Below are 15314 nucleotides of genomic sequence, written 5' to 3'. Positions count from 1 at the left end.
TTCCTGTCAGAGGGCAGATGTCTGGTATCTTCAGATTTAAGGGTTGGGGCTGAGAAGCTGGTGGTGAGCTCTGAGTATCTGGGTGGCTTTTGTGGGTGTAGGGTTCGCCGTGGGGAGACCTGCTAAGCTCTGTAACTGGGGGAGTCAGTGATGCCAGTATTCGTGTTTAGGAACTTCCTCTTGAGCTGGTCAGCTTCCCCAGTAATGTGCTTTTCAATCTCTTTCCCGGGAACTTAGTTCTACGAACAAGGTGGAGGAGAAGAGCTGAGGATCTCTGTGCCCATCAGGGTTCTCCAGGGAAGCAGTAACCAGTAGGATTAACCTATAAATGTTCAGAGATTTAGTCTAAGGAATTGGCTTCTGTGGTTGTGGGGCTGGCAGTCCACAGGTCTGAAGTCCACAGGGCAGGCTGGCAGGCTGCACACTCAGGCAGCTTGAAGCAGGATTTCTTTCTTTCCTAGAAACCTCAGTTTTGCTCTTAAGGCCTCCAGCTGATTGGGTGAGGCCCATCCACATTCTAATCTGCTTTACTGAACGTCAACTGCTTGTAGGTGTTATAACCACATCTACACAGCATGTTCACAGCAACACTTAGTGTTTGACCAGGGACTATGGCTTAGCCACGCTGACCCATCCATAGCCATAAGTCTTCTTATCTGATAAAGTTATAATTAATTCATCAATAAATAATAATTAATTCAATAAATATTTATTGAGTCGCCAGTCTATTGTCTTGGCCTTTAATCTTCTCTTCGATATGAAGAAGAATCTGCTCTCAGCTGTGCGTGGTGCCCCGCAGGACAGCCTGTTTGTACCCTGCAGAGCACAGGAGGTCAGACTCACTGGGGAGTGGAGAGTCAGGACCTCTGGAAGGCAGAATCGGAAAGGAAGTGGGTTTGCTGGTAGACAAACCTCTTTTTTATTGCCTCACTTTGCCCCCACTCCATCCTAGGCATGCAAAGTCATATGTCACCTGCCCAGATGCTTTCCAGATTTTTAAAATCACATTACTACTGGAGTAGTAGTAGTAGTAGTAGTAGTACTAGTAGTAGTAGTAGTAGTAGTAGTAGTAGTAGTAGATCAGTAAATCAGTAAATGTTCCTCCATTCTGTGAATGCACCTGTGCTGGCTGCATAGCTAACGGTACAAGGAGACCGTCTGGCGGGTCATACCGCCAGTGGAATTAACACAAACAGTGCATGATATATCTAAACATAATGGTTACAAGATTTCTGAAGCTCTTTTAATATGTCCTCAGGTGCTGGGGGCAAAAACAATCTATTAAGAGCAGGGCCAGCCCTCCAGGAGCTGATGGCCTGGGAGGGACAGTGTATCCTGTTCCAGGGAAGTGAGTGGATATGTGGGAGGGAAAGAGGGGGGTGTAGGGGCTGGGTTTTAGTGGTGCCATGTAGAGACACACACTTCTGACCAAAGAGATAGATTCTCAAAGGTACAGGAGTGAAGAGGCAGGTATATATGACATCTAGTTACATAACTATATGTGTATTATACTATATACAATATACATCAGATATGATCACATATGTAATACCTGCCCTGAGGTCCTAGTTCCTAAAGGCAGGGACAATGGGGCTAGAGAAAGCTCCAGGCTTCCCTGACCCTGCTGCACCAGACATCAGAGGGGCTGACGGTATAAGGCTGCAGGGTTTCACCAGGCTTTGCTAGACACACAGGGTGGCTGGCCATTAGCTGGCGCATCAGCTCTCCCGAGAGGCTGCACCTGCAGGCAGATCCGCCAAGGTGGGTGGGGTGCTAGCCTGCCAGCCCCGCATGAGGACCCGGCTTTGTGGCTTTGTCCGGTTCCCTCTTTGTCTCTGACCCTGTCTCAGAGAGTAAGCCAGGAAGGAGCAATGGGGGGAAGAGCAGAAGCTGCCCCCACTTTCCTCCTCACCCTTGCCCACCACACAAAGCATGCACACATACACACATGCATGTGCACACCTACACACATGCATATGCACACACGCACACACACACAAACATGCACACGCACGCATGTGCAAGCACACACATACACACATGCATCCGCACGTGTATACACATGCATCTATCTGCACGCACGCACACACACTCAAGCACACACACAGCCATGCACACGTGCACACATGCATCCGCACGCACACGCAATCACACACATACATGCATCCGCACTCACGCGCACACGCATGCGGACGAGCACACGCTCGCCACACTCACGCATGCACACGTGCACACGTACACGGGCCCGTGCACACACACGCATCCCGCAACCCCGCTGGGGCCACCAATCTGGCCTGCACTGTGGACGAGTAGGGCCGTGGGTCAACCGTGAGACTGACGTCTCCAAACGGTCAGGGCTGCATCTTAAAGGACCCGAAAGAAACTTGCCCGCACGAGTGCAGGCCTGAAAGCCGGGCAGTGGACTAGGCGGCAGGAAGGAGCCTTCCGAGCGGCGCCCAGCGGAGCTGACCGCACCGTGGGCGGCAGATTTGAGGCGCATTTGTGAAGAAAGCAACAATTCGAACATGGCTCCAGAAGTGGAGGGAGAAGCTGGTGTGTCCCATCACCAGCGCTCCCAGGTGGCACGGCTGCGGGGGGGGGGGGGGGGGGGGGGGGGGGGGACCGCCTCCCCCCTCCCGCCCGCGCCCCCCCCCCCCCCACCGACCAGCGGGACCCGCCTCACCCCACCCCCAGCCTCAGCGGACGATGTGTGGCGGCGTTTGCACCTCCTCTTACCGAGTCCCCGGAAGCCGGGCCGCGGCTGCACCTGCAGTTAGCTGCATGAGTCCTGGGGCGACGTTTCTTCCCTCCTCCTCGTTCCCTGGGTTTGGTCCCCCCCATATAAGGAAGGCGCCGCTCCTCGGTTCGTACGGTGACCTCACACGAGCAGCCGGTCCTTGCGTGGGCGCCGTGGCCGTGGCCCTGTGCGTGCTTTGCGCCTCCGTCGGGAGCGCGCTCCGCTCGGCTCTGATTTTCCCGCGGCACGGCCGCCTGCACTGACCAGTGGGCGCGCGACCCGGGGCTGGACTCGGGGTTCGGGGTTACTCGCATCCAGGGTCTGATGCGCCAACAGCTCCAGCCTGTGCTGCGTCTGTGGTCTGCAAGCTCGCAAGGAGCCGGTGGCGCGGCCTAGCGACAATGTCCCAGTAACAACCCCCTGGGGCCGGGGCTTGGCTCCCAAGCTCGGCCCCCACGGGCCCACGGCTCGCCTGTGTTCTCCAGCCACAGGCAGGGACGCCAGACTCACCTACTCTTGTGGCGGCTCCGGGAGCTCCCCCAAGCCACAGGTGTCTTTGTTGTCAGGTTTCTCGAGGTCCCGGATTGCAGGTCAGGTTCGTTTTCACCTGGCACCAGAGATTTGCTTCCCTAAGGAACTAGCGTTGGAAGCCCCTGGAACACGGTAGACCCCCAGTCAGTATTTGTTGGAGGATGGAATGCGGGGTTCTGGGGACAGCAGTCCCCCGCCGGCAGCTCCCACTGTGGAAAACATCTTTATTTTCCGCACTGCGGTCTCTTGCCGGGAGAGTGAGAAAGTCTACTTTTCGGTGTCTACAGGGAAAGCAGCAGCCTGTGAAATAGAAGCCGTAGGGGCCACATGACTGGGGTGGAGGGGAAGTTGAGAGCCACGTCTTCCTTCTTCCCTTTGCCTTTGACTTTACAAAGTTACCAGGTACCCATAAAGTCCGGAGCCCCTTCAGGGCCCCCCTATTTGGACCCCAGCCCGCCTTTACACCCTCTGCCCTGCAGCGTCTCCTCACCACCCCCACGTGGGTCAGCGACCGGATACACCTGTAACCTTCCGGCATCCTGTCCGTTTCCGGAGGCTTCCCTCGGGCCCCTCAACCACCCCAGGGGGAACGCCTGCACCCGTCCGGCACTGCTGGCTGGGCCACTCACTAGGCTTCACTGGGTGTGCTGAGAGTTCAAGCCTTTTCCCCGTGTGGACACACCCTGTGAAAGAGGCCCCGGGCTCTTGTGACTCTGGGTTACAGAAAGCACAGGTCTTGCAGCGCCGTCACCGCCCGGAGCCCATGGTCAGGAAGCCCCCCGTAGCTTGGCTCGCTCGGGGTCTCCCAGCCTCCACACTGTCCACATTTGGGGCGACGACTCTGCTCTCAAGGGCGGAGGAAGCGGCCGCCAGGGCGGGCCCTGTGGATGCCACTGCCTCTGCAGTAATTTCCACCACTCTTTCCGAAAAACACATTGTCTTTTCTGGATTTCTTCCAGAATAAACGGTCCAGGCTCCCGCGTCTTACCTTGCGCCGATCAAACTACCAGATCCACCTGGAGTAGAGACGAGGCTTGCTCAACACAAAGCCAGCAGAAGCTTTTAAGGCACCAGCACAGACTAAAGAACTTGCACGGTGAGGGGGTAGACAGTGACATTTAGAGAACAATCTTACTGCCGAAGTCCTCCGTGATGATGGCTGGGGCCCTGGCAGCCGTTGGTAGCTGGTGGCTCCTGGGTGGTGATGTGACAGGAGCAGGGCCGGTGGCCTAAGGACAGAGACAGATAGTCACTTGCAGAGAAGCTGACTTGTTGCCCTGGCTTGGGAGCCTCATGGGATGTGGGGGTTCCCACATTGCCACTCGAGAATGTATGACATCTTCTCTCATTAGGCTGTGGTTAAGGCAGGGCTTGTGGAATTCAAAACCGGAGCCTGATGGGGGAACTAAAATGAAACGCGAGGGTTAGCACAGCACTCAAGATGCCCACAGAGGCACACGTGATCTTCTCAGATGTGGGACAGATGTGGCTAGAAGTTTCCAGTTAAGGAGCGTGGGTGGACATCATGGTTTTTAAGTCCCCCAAGAAGAAATAACCCTCCACAGAGAATAAAAAGTGCCCTCAAGCTGGTCTCAATTAAAGTTGCTTCAGGCTACCACACAACTTCTTAACCCTCTGTTTAGACCCTGTTCTATTCCACGCCCTCTTTCAAAGTGCAGTGCTCTGAATGACAGAAGAAAATCCTCCTTGCTTTCTTCCCTTTACATACTACTAAATTCCCTAGAATTCGTGACTTTAAGGAATTTGAGGAATTCAAACTACCAACTCCAGAATTTCCTCACTTATTTTATCAGTTGCTTCTTTGTACAGGGCTTCCTGAGGATGGCTTTGATCCCATTAAAGAGGATTCCATCTCTGTAATGAGAGAAATGACCAGAGTCTCGAAACTTAGCAGGACTACAGTGCTGTGACAAAGAAGTTGAACAACCACTTTCCAGATGCTATTCCGGTTAGAGAAGGGCAAAAGGTAGAGGGGTTAGGAGATGGCTTTAGATATCAAGAAGAACCCTCGTGGATTCAGAGGCTGTGCTTATGTTCTAGCTACTCACGGCAGACAAGGCAGAACCCACAATTCCCAGCTCATGTTCCCAGCTCGATACGTGATTCTCTTCCTCACTGAACAATAAAGGGTGATGCCCTGGGTGAGACCCGGTAGATACCGAGTTATATGTGCTTATCCTTAAAGAAGAGAGAATGGCAACTGTAATCCTCAAGCTCCTGCAATGTCTTAAGAGATGGGAGGTTGAATTGGTCTTTGAAGCTGAATGTTTTTTTCTTCTGGGAAGCCACCCCAGTGGGGAGAGACCCTCTTCCAGGAAGGAGATGTTTGAAACCATGTGGCTCTGGCTCCAGGGAGGCTAAACTTCCTCTGCATAATAATGTAAAGGCTGTAATTATTGTGGCCAACGTCTTATTTCTGCAGACTGTGATTCTTTAGAGTAATTTTCTTTCCCAAATATAGATTTGCACTACAACGTGCCAATATTTTATTGCTTACTTTTGTGGAGTTGGTGCATAATTCCTCACAGGCAGTGTCGAGAAAAAAAATCCGCAGACGGCAGGAAATGCATGCAGGCTTGACCTTCTCTTCACTCCTATGCACTGAAGGATTGAAAAAGAAAAAGGCAAAGAAGAAGTCATGTAAGGCAAGGTAAAGTCAGATAAAAAAGGGAAGGGAATCAACTGGGTTTCGGGCCCAGTACACAGACCATATACTGGGCTACAAAACAAGTCTTGGTAAATACATTTAAAATGAATGACGACAGTAGCATTGAATTAGAAAACAATGACAGAAAGAGACCTGCCAAAGCCACAAATATTTGAAAATTAGGGAGCAAGCTTCTAAATAGAATTTGAAAGTATTTTAAGCTGAATGAAGATAAAAACACAACATGTGAAAATTGTGGGATGCAGCTAAAGCAGTGCTTAGAGGGACAGGAATAGCACTGAATGCTTATATCAGAAAAGAGAAAGATTGGATGCCCGTGATCTAAGCTTCCATTGTATCAGTTAACCACTAAGTCCTGGCAGCTGTACTTCCTGGATGTTTCTTAACCAGTGTATTTCTCTGCATCATGCCACTGAGTCCCTACATGATCCCCCGCCTCCAGTCTTGTGTTCCTCCCACCTAAATCTCCAGTCCCTCCTGCCCAGCTGCTCTCACTGCTCCTCCTGCCTTGCATTCCAGGCCTGCCAACCTTCTGGCTCCTTGGGGTTCTCCTGCCTTCCTCTGGGTCTTCACACACACACACACACACACACACACACACACACACACACACACTAACACAGTTCCTCTGCCCACACACCTCCAGTTCACACCACTAATTCTCACCCATAGAAATATCCTAGCTTAAACTTCCCTTCTTTCTGGAAGCCACGCCCCTGCTATTGCTTCCATGAAAGTTCATTGTGCTTCCTTTGTGGTAGCATTTGACGCATTCTCACAGCATGTCGAATTTGTGTCTCTTCTCCACTGGACACAGCAACTGTGGCTTTTACATGAGGTATTGTGTATCAGGCCCCTAGCATAGCTCCTGCACATGGTAGGTGCTGAATAAATATGTGGCAAATGAATGAACTCCTATTTTAGTGGAAATATACCACTACATTTGTGGTTCCATGTTGATGAGGTCAGGATTTTTGGATTACGGCTTGTGGTCAACATCAGTTGTTTCCTGGTATCCACTTGGAGCTTCCAGCTTGATGACAGCTCTAAATTCTGTTTGGGAATCTGCGTGGTTCCTGGGAAGCATATACTTAGCCTGGCTCCAGCAGTTACTGAAATATTCTCCATTGAGAAAACTGATCTGCTCTTGTGGTTTCAACTGCTGGAAGCTGCAATTTCTCAATTAAATTAGTTATTGGGGTTTCCTAAAAGGCTCTGGGGCCCTCCTATTTCTCCATCTTCATATCACTAACGTGCTGGGTGACTTCACTGGCAATATTCCTGTTATGTTTCCTGGCAGGACTATTTAGAACTATCTGGGCGATTGCCTAGTGCTCTAGAAAGAGCATAGACAACAACTTGGCACATGTCAGAGTGAAACATGCCTAACACCATGAGGAGATGCAACAGATAAGAGTAAAAAAGGAAAACCAACGTAGAATTAACCTAAATTTAAACAGTATCAGTCCTGTGATATTTTTGCACATTTCAAGCAAAAGGAAATGGCTGTCTGGCCAAAAGAGAAAATGCTGTGAGTTGCTACATCAAAATACTAACATGATTTGTCTTTTTCCTAAAAATACCAGTAATTCATGTTCATTATAAACACTGGGGACATTTTAAAAAGGTATATGAAAGAGAAAGATCACCCAAAACAGTACGCAAAGTAGCCACTGGTAATGTTCCAATGCATTTTCCTTTCAGAAGTTTTCACACATGTAATACCGATGTGTATTTTCCCTTTCAAAATTCGAATGTATGTTTCTGTAGATCACTTGTGTGCACACAGGACCCCCAAGAGCGATTTGAGTAATCTTCCATTTTGCAGATCTGCTATAACTTCTAGGAAACTCTTCTCCTACTGCTGGACATGTTGGTTTCTAAGTATTTACTGTTATAAGTTATTTGGTGGTGAGCACCCTGAATATTAATCTTCACGATCCCCTCTGCTCAAATCACAGGTCAGCTTCTCCTCTTGTGTTTGGAGCCCCTCTCACTTTCTCAAGGACACTCCTGCTACCTCAGAGGTCCCCACTGGAGAACCCATGCCATCAAGGTGCAGACACTCTCTAGTACCCTCCATCTTGCACAAAGAAAAGCCCTTCTCACCCCATACCCTCCCCAGCTGCCCTCTCTGTACCCATTGCTGACCGATTCCCCTTTATCTGGTCCTAGATTTGGCCTCCACTTCCTTATCTCGTTTTTACTTGCATCTGCTCTGGGAGGGTGTGGCCCCACCCCTCAGGGAAAAGGGATTTTTGAAGGTGACCACATGTCTGTGCATTTCTCTGTCCTCAATTGTACTTCACCTTTTGGCACCATTCAGTGAGCATACCTTCCTTCGAGAAACAGTCCCATCTCCTGGCTCCCACAATACCAACTTTTTGGTTCCCTTACTTCCACATTCTTTGGTGGCTCTTCTCCTTCAGTTTGTGCAAGAATGTTGGGGGTACCCTAGGGCCAGAACTCGGACCTCTTCCCTTCAACACCTTGTGTGGGTAATCTTATTTTCTCCCAGGATTTTAACTGCCAGCGATAATGCTGGTGACTGCAGACATACCTCCCTAGGCCAGACCTTTCTCCAGATTTGCAGATGAACTGCCTGCCTGATACTTTCCCCCAGACGTCTTTTAGGCATCTCTAGCCTAATGCTGCTAAAACAAAAACATTTATTTTCTCCATGTCTTGAAAATATGTCTGTCCTTCCTCTGGCCTTCTGCATCTCAGTAAATCCCATGAGTTGCTGCTTTTTTAAGGAAAAAATGTAGGACTCAAGCTGACTTCTCTGTTTCTCACCTTCACATCCAACCTACTATGAAGTTCATGTGTCTATGTCCAAAATATTTCTGAGTTCAGTCTGTCTCTCCATCTCCACTCCTTTTCTTATCTAAGCCTTCGCCAGGTCTCACTTGGGTGACCTAGATGACATCAGAATGACCTGATGTCTTGTCCATGTATGACCCATTCTCCACACATCACCCTGAGTGGCCTGTTTGCCAGCCTCCCACACATCTACCTTGCCATGGTGTCTAAACCATGTGGCTTCTGCTCTCTCTTACATCTCATCTCCTACCGCTCACCCATGGCTCTCATACTCCCGCCACCTGGGCCGTCTTGCCCTTCCTCTACCACTCCACAATCTCTCACCCTAGAGCCTTTGTGTTTGTTGTTTCTCCCCCTCAGGACATTCTGCTCCCAAGCTTCACATGACCGCCTCCTTCCCACCACCCGAGACTCAACTCAAATGTCATTTTCCAATTTAAAGTTGGCTCTCCTTTCATGTGTCAACTCCAGAGCCTGAGAAACTTGCACATAGGCAAATCATACACACACACAAAAAAACAAAACAAAACAAAAAAAAAACCCAAAGAAAAATGCCAACTGGAAAGAATCCAAAGTCCATCAATGGTGGAATGGATAGATTGTGGTATATTCATGCAATGGGATAGTACAGCAAAAGGAAAAGGAATAGACAAGAACAGGGCATCAGCCTGGTTGGACCTCAAATCATAATGATGAATGTGAGAAAGAAGTCACAGAGGATGCACTTGGTGTTGAATCAACCCACACAACCTACAAATATATTGTATGGGGATATAGCCACATATGTGGTAAAACTATAAAGAAAAACTATAAATAAAAGATTAACAAAGTATTCAGGGGGGTGGTTACTTCCCTTCCTGGAGTACAAGTGAGGCTGTGTCTCTGAACTTGGACGGTAGGATAAGGTCTTTGCTTTATTTTTAATCTTTAAGTTGCATGTGTATACTTTATAAATGCTTTTGAGTTCAGGGTATTTCTTTATGAAAAAAAGTTTTTTTAAGTTTAAGTTTTTTAAGTTTAAGTTTTTTTAAGATGGGGAGGCGCCTGAGTGGCTCAGTTGGTTGGGCGTCCAACTCTTGATTTCAGCTCAGGTCATGATCTCATGGTTGTGAGACTGAATGCCACGTGGGACTCCACAATGAGCATGGAGCCTGCTTAGGATTCTCTCTCTGTCCTGCATGCATGCTCTTTCTTTAAAAAAAAAAAAAAAAAAAAGAGCAAGATGGGACTGTAAAGCAACAGCATTATTTTTTCCTTATAATTATAATAATAATGTGAACTACGCTCACTCTGTGTATCTTGGTTCCCTCACTGTTGAGTGAAGGGAATGGACTGGACCTCCTTCTGTTCTTACATTCTATCATTCAGCAAAGAGCAGGCTGATTTGAAGGGACCTTGAGAGGACATCTGGTCTGTCTCCATACTTTCCAGAAAATTGCCAGTTAATTAAAACCAGTCCAGGCAAAAGTGAACCAGTTTGATTTGGAAATCCCACTCTCCCTCTCCCCAGGAAGAAATTACACAGCCTTGTTATATAATTAACTTTAAATATCTGAAAATTCTTCCTTCTGACCTATACAGATGGTTTACACTCTGGGGCCTCTTTTCAAACAATGATACAATACATTCAAAGTTGAAAAGTCTGGGGATGCTAAGTCTAAATGGAGCTGCCTATCAGAAATGTCATGGTTCCCAACACCCAGATGGAACCCTATACCCATTCCTAGAGCACAACAGCGCAGAGATGTGGCAGGTAGTATGCGTGTGTGGAGAGGGACACGGGGCTAATGCTCTCTTTGGCCAAATAAAATCTCTGTCAAGTTGCTGCTGCAAATACAACGTTCAGCAGTCTCTCAGAGGAGAACCTGTCTGATGCACGTCAATGTTCTTATATGGAAGGGACGCACAGATTCATGTGTTTCAATATAACTATTTTCTGATAATGTGGAAGAAGCATTCTGTTTCTCATAGCCCCCAGGATTGAACTGCACTTGAAATCAGGTTAACTAGAGCTAAATTTAATCATTGTGTGACCCGACTGGGTACATGCAACCTGGCGTATTGAATATCCTACTTTATGTTGTTTTTATTCTCAATTTCATCTGGTTATTTCCTTAGGGACCACAGAGCAATAGTAGGCAGCAAAGTAATGAAATGTGGTAAATGTGGTTAAAGAGAAATAGGGCTAAAAATACTTTTCCTTTGTTTCATCTTAGCAGCCCCATATATAGCGTGGCTTACTTTATTTTACAAAGTCCTAACGCCGGTTCTAAGGAGGAAAAAGGCAAGCTGAATTTATTGCTGTGGGAAACCACGGAGCTTCCTCAATTTTATAACATAGGAGCTCTTTGTGTTATAGACATGCCATGGAAGTCTGGGTCATAATCATTACCTGCCATTTATACCGGGGCCCAAAGCAAGCTCGCTCAAGTTCGCAGGGACCTCTGGAGCTGGTAGATGGTGCGGGCCGCAGTCACTCTGCCAGGCCTGGGACATCTTCGTCATCCACAGGCATTCGCACGGCCTGGGTGAGGTTAGCACGGAAATGTGGGATCACCAGATGGACGCGTGATCTCTGAGGACACAGGCCTTTCTGCTTCTGAGAGACGCCTACACTGGTTTCTCAAAGAGCTCTCAGCGCTGTAAGCTGGGAGGATTTGGGGGTGCCGGCCTCACCCGACTAAGAGTGATTCTCAAGGGAAACAGAGGGGAGGGGGAGGATTCCTCTCCTACACCCCTCGGCTCTTGAGGGGCCTCTTCAAATGGCAAAGCTCCAGGCGCCACCGCCAAACCCTCCCTCCATCTGGAGACTCACTGTGGGGGTCACACGTGTTCTAAAGGGAGCGAGTTTACACGGGGGCGGTGAGGCAGAGGACAGAGTGAGAACTACTAATTGAAGAAAGGTTTTGAAACACTGCATGTGTTTGCAGATCACGGATACTCATGGAAAGGATCACATCAGCATGTCTTCGAAATCCTTCTTTTATATCGCATGTTAAGAAAATCTTGCACGTTGTGAAGCAACGAGGTTCAGCAGAGAGATCGCTGCCCCGAGTGCTCTGATCGTCCAGGCCAGTGGATCTGGTCCCTTTGCGTCACCTGCCCCCCACGTGGCTCCAAGGTACAGGCAGGGAATGCCAGTACCCCCCCTCCCCTGCAGACGGCCAGGGAGGGGAGTCAAAGGGCCATCACAACACTGAAAAGTCCCGGGGTGCCTGGGAGGGTTGCCCACCCTGGTTTAGGGGGTCCACAGTCTTCCCCGGAGGGACAGGTGTTGGAAATACTGGCGGGCGATCACCAAGGACAAGGACCTGGTGGTCTGCCACCGCTGACCGCCCCCCCTCCCCCGCCCCCATTACAGTTAGATCGGTGTTTCCCACCGTGCAGCAGAGCGTGAGAAAAACACGTGTCCCAATGTGCTGGGCCATCTGACTCCAGGCCTCACAGCTCTGCGTCACTGAAATGCCCTCCTCTTGCACACATGGGGAGCACTGCAGTGAGAGCCCAGTGACTCTGCATGGAAGTTTGCTTGCATCTGTCATGTTCATGTTCTCGGTGCTTGCCTGGCAGTTTTGCTTGTGAGCCCTGTTCTTTGTCCTCATTTCCAAACTGGCCTGCTCTATGGGTCACCTGTTGCTGTGTGACACGCTAACCCTGAAACCCAGTGGCTTAAAACCACCGTGAATCTCTCTCTCTCGTGATGCGTGGGTGTCTGGGCTTCCAGACTGGCTTGGCTGTGGGAAGAGATTCCAGGGGCCACGAGCAGCAGAAGGAGAGACTCCCTGGGAGCGAGGTTCCTAATAATGCTCCTGAAATGCTGAATGAAGTCTATTTCCCACGGACTCTCCCCCTCCAACTTGTACTACTGACAGTAACTGTGAATTCTGTTCCCCCATACCCCATTCTCAAACAACGTAGCTTTTTGGTAACTACATATTTCCTGTTTCTCTGGGTCTTCTTTGGGGGGAAGGGCAGAGGTGGGGGCATTTCCTCTCCCTTTGAAGTTTACGTGATATGCTAGGACATGGCTATTTCTTAATAACGCTTCCTACCGCACAGTATTGTTACTTATACTTGCTTTCCACGTTAATAAAGGAATCGCTTTCTCATGCACTGTTGTTCTTTATACTTAACCCTGAAGCAAATCCACGAAATAAAAATAAGAATGCCTTAGGCTCTGGGGCGCCTGGGTGGCTCAGTCGGTTAAGCGGCCGACTTCGGCTCAGGTCATGACCTCGCGGTCCGTGAGTTCGAGCCCCGCGTCAGGCTCTGTGCTGACTGCTCAGAGCCTAGAGCCTGTTTCGGATTCTGTGTCTCCCTCTCTCTCTGACCCTCCCCCGTTCATGCTCTCTCTCTCTGTCTCAAAAATAAATAAACGTTAAAAAAAAAAAAATTAAAAAAAAAAAAAAGAATGCCTTAGGCTCATATTGGTCACGCACAGCTGTCACGGAACTTCCCTCCTTGCTTTTTTCCTCGGGACCACCTCTCAGCATCCTCATTACGTGGATGTGTGTTGAATAAAACTAAGTCGGAAGCAGAGATTCTAAACGAGTTTCTAATTTCGGAACTCACATGAATTGACTTTAAAACTGAGGTCCACAAGGGAAAAACCATGCAATATGACCATTGTAGACTGAAGCTCGATTCACGGTTCATTTCACTAGCCGTGCCTAATTGGAACTTTGCCAAGTGTCTGACCTGATTCCACCACTTGGTTCCATGCTATCCTGCTGCATTTCGGGTGCCCTCTGCCCTTACCTCATCCCACACACCTCTGTAAAGCAGCTCACTCTGCCATCAAGCCACAGTTACACTGAGAGTCTTGGACGTCCACCATCCTTCTGAGAACTGTCAGAAAGCGATCCTTATGACCCACAGCTCCGTATTGCCGTCTTACGGTCCCAGACGAAAGCCCCTTCAGTCCTCTGCACTGGGTGAAGGTTGTTTTTATTGTTTCCATTTTATTTTTCTCTTTAAAGAACAAAACCCTGTGTAATGTAACACACACATTGAAAAGTACATAAACATATAGGTACTGTTTAAGGAGCAACAATGAAGTCAATGCCTGTGTAACTACCACCCGGGACAAGAAATAAAACAGATGTTATCAGTATTTCAGAAGGACGGCCCTACCATCCACCTGCCCCCACTACTCTCTCTCACAATGCACCATTATGCTGAATATTTAAGTAATAATTCCCTTGCTTTTCTTCATAACTGTTCTACTTTTCTTGTGCTTGATCTGACTTGGGTTCACTGCTCTAACAGATGATGGGTTCATTTACTACACATTAAAGTTTGGTAGGAAAACCATTTTTTAAAGCTATAATTAAATTGTTGTCGATAAACCCCTTTTTCTTTTTTCCCAAAAGAGGCATTTGTAGGCTGCAGAAACCTTTATCTTGTTTATGTGATTTCTTAAAGGATTATATGGTTGTCTGCAGAGAATTAGCACTTATATTATCAAAGATTTCTTTGTCTAATATATCTCAGCCTTTAAAAAGCATTGAAAGGAAGAATAAAATATTAATTATAGCAAAAAAAAAATCCTTAAACAATATGGTTGGATTTTTCCTGTTTTTGAACTTCATACGAATGGAAGCTCATTCCCATCTCACTTCTTACCATGTTAGTAAGATTCATAAAGGCCATTTGTGGCGTGTGGGCCATTATGAAGAGTAATTGTATGAAATCTTATTTATTTACAGTCTATTTTTGGGCTCTTTTGCTTCAGTGGTTTTGTCAACCTGAATACCAATACCATATTGTTTTAGTTATTCTAGCTTTGTAGAAATCTTGCTATCTGGAGAGCAAGTTCTCTCTCTTCTTGTTTTTCTAGAAGAGTCTTTGTTTATTCTTGACTTCTGCATGCCCATAACAATTTTAGAATAAGCCAATCAAGTTCTAGAAATAAACATGTTGAAGTTTGGCTCAAAATCACAACTGAATCTTTCCATTATCGAGTTTCCAATCTCTGAACGTATGCACAGGGCTCCATTTACTTTGATATTCTTTAATGCCATTCAAATGCCATTTAGTTTTCTCCCTAAAGTTTTTGGTATTTCTGGCACTTTTATATTTCTGATATTATTTTAAATTAAATTCGTGGTTTGGGTTCTCTGGATGATCTTGGTGAATTTGGGCAGAGACAATGGGGCATGAGTTCCCCCTACTCTTCTCACACTACAGCTATGCACCCCCACAGTCTCCTGGGGGTGGTGGCTGATTGGCTCACCTTAACCTTGGGCACTGTCTTCAGGGTCCCAGGAAACACGTCCACTGCCGAGTGAGGTGGGCATCTCCGTTAGGCTCCCGGGCTTTGGCAGGCACTCGTGTTTTACATTTCTGTTCCCCTTACTCCTCCACATCATCAAAACACAGCTCCATTTCCATCTGGGTTATCAAATATCTTAAGAACAAAAGTGATTTTGAATTCTCTGTTTACCTTTCTCGTCTTCATTAATGAACATTCCTCTTAAAAACAAAAGCTAATAAGCGAAGATGATCAACTATTTATGATTTTTTCTGTTAATA

The 15314-nt window shown here is 47.8% G+C and overlaps 1 protein-coding gene and 1 long non-coding RNA gene across 3 annotated transcripts in view; both read right to left on the bottom strand.

Moving 5' to 3' along the window:
- Nucleotides 1-3041: 3041 nt before the first annotated feature.
- Nucleotides 3042-5887, bottom strand: LOC122203875. Its single transcript, XR_006195372.1, has 4 exons — nucleotides 5787-5887; nucleotides 4257-4497; nucleotides 3248-3568; nucleotides 3042-3129 (listed from the first exon to the last, which is right to left on the bottom strand). It is a non-coding gene; the product is annotated as an uncharacterized LOC122203875 (long non-coding RNA).
- Nucleotides 5888-13207: 7320 nt separating this feature from the next.
- CD3H18orf63 (chromosome D3 C18orf63 homolog) overlaps nucleotides 13208-15314 on the bottom strand; it is a 37734-nt gene continuing 35627 nt past the window's right edge. Inside the window, exons 14-15 of one of the 2 annotated variants that reach the window (XR_006195331.1) lie at nucleotides 15016-15189; nucleotides 13208-13768 (exon numbers count right to left, since the gene is read on the bottom strand). The gene's annotated coding sequence lies outside the window, so the exon portion shown is untranslated. Of the gene's footprint in view, nucleotides 13769-14521; nucleotides 15190-15314 lie in introns of those variants that run through there. The other variant, XM_042910854.1, reaches the window with a different exon arrangement.

The sequence above is a fragment of the Panthera leo genome, chromosome D3 (genome assembly GCF_018350215.1).
Source record: "Panthera leo isolate Ple1 chromosome D3, P.leo_Ple1_pat1.1, whole genome shotgun sequence".
Taxonomy (NCBI): domain Eukaryota; kingdom Metazoa; phylum Chordata; class Mammalia; order Carnivora; family Felidae; genus Panthera; species Panthera leo.
Note: the sequence above shows the minus strand (reverse complement) of the source record. Positions and strands in the feature narration are given on the sequence as shown.